Raw genomic sequence first — 5548 nt, 5'->3', positions numbered from 1 at the left:
TAGCTTTGGTCATAGATGCTACAGAGCTAAGTTACCAGGCTGATGCCCACTACAAGCCTGTGAAAGGGTTAAAGGCAAATCATTGTAATTGAAATGTGCCTCCTATATTGATGACAGACACCAGATATCCATTAGGTTAACTACATTGTAGTTTCCCTTTCCCTAGCCATGAATATGTTTCATTTTACTATGGAGACCAACATGGGTGATTCACCCGAATTGTGGAAAGTTACATATTCATCCACTGCTCTCTTCATTAATTGTTCCTCCAGTTTTCCCTCTCTTCCCCCTGCCCCACCTCCTGTCCCAATTCCCATATGTTATTTAAACAACATAAGGTCAGTATAACACAATGTAAATGTGAAGGTGTCTCCCAATAGACCTGTGGTCCCCAAAGTATGATATGAGGGTGTTCCCTTAAGGTCTAATTCAAATGGATCCAATTGGGGAAAAGAGGAGTTAAAGCTAAATTTACCATTTTGTTGTTTTACTCAGTTATGTCCAACTCTTCGTGACCCCATCTGGAGTTTTCTTGACAAATGCTGGAGTGGTTTGCTATTTTCTTCTCCAACTCATTTTGCAGATGAGGAATCCGGGGCAAACAGGGTCAGGTAAGTATCTGAGGCCAAATTTGAACTGAAGTCTTCCTGACTTCAGGCCCCACACTCTATCTACTTCACCACCTTGCTGTCCAAATTTACTGTAGGGATATCTAACTGCCTTCAGGAGACACTGCTTGAAATAATGGGGAAAAGGGATAGACCTTGAGACCAGGGACCCAGTTTATTCTTTGCTGTGGCACTGTGGAAAAAGCACTGAATATGGGAGTGCTGAACTTGGAATCATGTGGCCTGAATTCAAATCCCAATCTGCCTCAACTACACCCTGTGTGACCTTGGGCAAGTCAAAAAATACCTGCCCTAACCTCAGTTTCCTCATCCGTAAAATTAGGGGTTTGAACTAGTTAACCTCTAAGGTTGGTTCCAATTTTATATCTGTATAATGTTATATACTTCCTAGCCTTGGAGTTAGTTTTTTGACTTCACTGGGCCTCAGTTTCACTTCTATAAAATGGGAGTAATAATAGATGACCACCCACTGGATTGTCAGGAAGTGTTTTGTAGACTTCACCATTTTTTCTGCACATGAATTATACTTCACAATACTGGCAGGTCTCAGTCCTTTAAGAATGGGTTTGATTCTTTACAATGGGCAAAAGTCATGTAGAGCCAAGTGTAACGAATAAGGTAGGTGATCAAATTAATAATAGTGAACCTGGATTCAAATTCTGATCCTGGCACTTACTACCTACGTGATCTAGGATTAAAAATAAAATTAATAATAAACTAAGATTTAAACAGCGCCTACTTATGTGCCAGACACAGTGCTAAGCACTTGACAATTATGTCATCTTTACAACCACCCTGGAAGTTAGGTGCTATTTTATTATCCCCTTTTTGCAGTTGAAGAAACTGAGGCAAGAAGCGATTAAGTGACTTTCCCGAAGTCACACAGCTAGCACATGTCTGAGGTCAAATTTGAACTGGGGTGTTCTTGACTCCAGGACCACCATCACTAAACTTTACATCATCTATAAAGTGGGGGAGTTGGCCTGGACAACCTCTAAGGTTCCTTTCAGCTCTAAAGCCCTATTCAATTTAATTAAGCAAGCATTTATTAAGGATCTACTGTATGCCTGAAGTTATTTTAAACACTCAGAGTACAAAGACACCAGTACCTGCCTTTTTAGTTCAGGAGAAACAACCAGGATAAATAGTGAGGAAGGATGGTTCTAGCAACTGGGAAGACCAGGCTTGTTCTTGACTTGGGGGCAGTGATTTAAATGGGCCTTGAAGGAACCCAAAGTCAACTGCAAGCCATGTCATCATCTTCCTGATGTCATGGTCCTCTTCCAAAATGAAGGCCAAACATAACACCAAGGATCTAGACCATGGAGGTGAAGCACATTGTCTGCTCTGTACAGAACACTGTGCTGGGCTCTGGGGGATAAAACCAAGTGTTTATAAACTACTTCAAGGTTTGCAAAACACTTTCCAAATTCTATCCCATTTGATCCTTTCAACCACCCTAGGAAGTAGTTACTGTTATTATCTTTATGTGACAGATGATGAAACTGAGAATGAGAGGTTAAGTGACTTGCCTAGAGTTGCACAGCAAGTAAGTGTCTGAAGCAGGGTTTGAACTCAGGTCTTCTTAACTCCAAATCCAACACTCTATCTACTGAACCACATAGCTGCCTAGATGAAAAACATAAAATCCCTGCCCCCAAGGGAATTGCATTCTGCTGGAGGAGTTGTTTGTCCTTTGTTTCAAAGATGACCTGTGATATCAGGATGATGTCTTGACTTGCTTGTAAAATGGATTTAAGTGAGGCAGAGTTACACAAAGTCATCAGCCTCACTATCTCTTCCAGAGTCATCAAAATCTAGTGGCAAGACAAAAGTCAGGTCTACTGGTGATGGCCTTGGATGCAGTGGATGACCTTCGATGTGTGACCAAGTTCTGTGTGCTCCATAGTGCCTACTTGAGTCCACTGCATGGCCACTGGAACAAATTGTTCTCATCTGCCCATTCTGCCTGGAGAAGTCTTCGTTTGTATGCTTGGGGTAGACTGAAGGATTAATTGATGTATCAACTTAAATCAGCATATTGATAGAAGTATAAGGTCAATAAAGTTAGCAGAAAAGACATTATTAATTTGAGGGTGTTAGAAGTGACAGTTTCAGAGTAGATTTAGTTTGGACATAAGTTCATAAACTTCCCAATAATGAAAACTGTGCAGAATAAGAATATGCTGCCTTGGAGGGAGGGAATTTTTGCCAGAGCCATCCCTAGGTCAGAGCTTTATTATCTTTTAAAAGCCCTTGGAGGGTGACTTTTTCCACTGTCTAAAAGATGTTCAATTTTAAAACTCCATCCTAAAAAGTGGAAAAGAGATACTATCTTTGGGATGGATCTGATAGTAAAATTATTGATCATTGTTCATAACAACCTCTTGTCATGAAAAGATATTTTGTTCCCCCCTTTCATTGATATGGTAATTTTCCTGACAGCAGTAATACACATTTTCTTATACATGGATGGATCCAGAGTGTCAGAGTACTTCACAGCCCCTTCCTTAGACTGGCAAATACTGAAACCTTACTTTAAAATAGAATATTCACTTGAGCCACGTTGAAGAGACCTGGAAAGATGGATTCCAAAACTAGCTAGCACAAAGTTAAAAAATCATTGAGTTTATGCCTTTTGGAAGGGGTGGGGCAGCTTTGGAAAAAAATCCCATTATTAAGCAAATTTACTGTGTTGAGTGTACTATACTGAATACCAAGGCAGATACAAAGATAAATAACCATTTATTAAGCATTGATTCTTTGTGCTGAACATTTTACAAATGCTATCTTGTTTGAGCCTCACAACTACCCTAGGAGGTAGGTGCTGTCATCATCCCAATTTTACAGATGAGGAAACTGAGGTAAATAGAGGGGAAGTGACTTGCCCAGGTCACACAGCTGGTACGTGTCTGAAGTCAAATTTGAACTCAGGTCTTCCTGACTCAAGCTCAGCATTCTATCCATGGCACCACTCTGCTCCTCTTGCATTACTGCCTTTGATGGGCATCAGGATGTGTAAAATACTGAGGGAAAGATTTCCGCAGAAAACAGGGTAAAGGTCCCCTTCTGTGCATCCTAAGTCAAGAGAACTTTGGTTCATCATTGTCTGAATAGTATTCCACACATCCTAAGTCAGCCTTCAGAACATCCTCGATTGAGAAGTGCAGATAGCTGGAACTGAGGAGATATCTTTCATCACAGAGACCTGGGCCACTAGGGAATGGATGGTTTCCTGGCTCAGGGAATATGGGTCTAGAGAAACAGAAGCCTTACATCATAGCATCCTTCCTATACCATACAAACATGATGCTGTTTGCAAAGAGCTTGCTTTTTAAAATGAATATTTTACCGTGAACTTGATCATCAACAAACATTAATATTTTAATATAAAAGGAACAAGACCCAGGCTTGCATAAGAAGCTGTGAAGTTTTTATGTAGTTTTTTTTAAAAGAAGCATATACATGTACTAATGTTAACAAGGGTGTAATAAAATTGCTGCATTTTTGTTCGCTTTGCACTTTTCTTCTGTGTACTAGAAAAGAAATTTTTTGGATGCCTTTTTTCTTGCTTATCACACTATTCATTGACCTAATGATCACTTCCTCTGCCCCCACCCTTATTAAAACTTTCCCCAGTAGCATATACGTATATGCCAGTAAACAAATCAACACTTTGGTCATGTCTGAGAATGCTTCACTTTTTTCGAGGATCAGCTCAAGTACTGGCCCCTTTGAGAAGTCTTTTCTGACTCTCAATTATTGTTGGCTGCCCTGCCACCATCATTGTGTATTTGGTATATATCCTGGATTTACCTATCTGTAAACATACCGTATCCCTTAGGAGAGAAGAAGCTTATTGAAGGCAGTGGCTATGATTTGTTTTGACTTTATACCACCAGCAACTAGCACAGGGCTGGGGAACCGGCAGCCTCGAGGCCACATGTGACTCTCTAGGTCCTCAGGTTTGATCCATTGACTGAATCCCAGCTTTACAGAATAAATCCCACTCCTTGGCAACAGCTTGGATACAGGGATGAGAGAGTGAGGAGTCAAAGATGACATCTAGGTTTTGAACTTGAGGTATTGGGAGGATACCTCCATAGTAATAGGGAAAATTGGAGAAGAAAGGGGTTTAGGGGAAAAATTAGTTCTGATTTGGACATAGGGAGTTTAAGACATCTACTGAACATTCAGTTTGAGATGTCTAAAAGGCAACTGGAGATTGAAGATTGGAGGTTAGCGGAGAGATTGGGGCAGGATGGGCAGATTTGGGAGCCAACAGTATAAAAATGGTAATTAAATCCATTAGGGGTCAGATTCTGTCTCATTCTACGGTGAATCAAAGACTGGGGGGAAGTGGAGGTGTGGTAGTGGTAGTGTCAATGTCACGGGTCAGGAAAAATCAGGATTTCTTATGGGAAGGAATATTACCAAATCCTAAATTCTGGGAATTGTAGCAGCAATGGAAAATTGTCTAAATTAGCTAATTCTGTGACATCCCTCAAAAGTCTTTTGTGAATTTCAGAGCTCACACTCTGCTCATTTGTGGTCTGGAACGTTTTGATTAAATAGAAATTTCTTCATCTAGATACTTACCTTCAATGGGGTATTAGGGATGAAAAATGATATAGTTTCTAACCATAAATTTCACCCTTAGAGAAATAAATGAATATGGGAAAAGAGAAAGCAATCAACTCATCCTCTCCCTTTTCTGGATAATGGATATTCCCTGTATAGTTGCTGCCACAAGGCACTCAATTCATCTCTTTCACGTACACACAGATGCACTTTGTAAAAGAAAAAAGCATCTCAATAGAACAGAGGTTGAATGAATTCGAGTAATATCTTACATTTGTGTTATGAGTGCAGAGCTAGCGATTGGATCTTGCTTTACTACTAGATAGTCAATGACATTC

Source organism: Notamacropus eugenii, chromosome 4 (assembly GCF_028372415.1).
Source record: "Notamacropus eugenii isolate mMacEug1 chromosome 4, mMacEug1.pri_v2, whole genome shotgun sequence".
In the NCBI taxonomy this organism is placed as follows: domain Eukaryota; kingdom Metazoa; phylum Chordata; class Mammalia; order Diprotodontia; family Macropodidae; genus Notamacropus; species Notamacropus eugenii.
The sequence above is the reverse complement of the archived record's forward strand: the minus strand, read 5'-3'. Positions refer to the sequence as shown.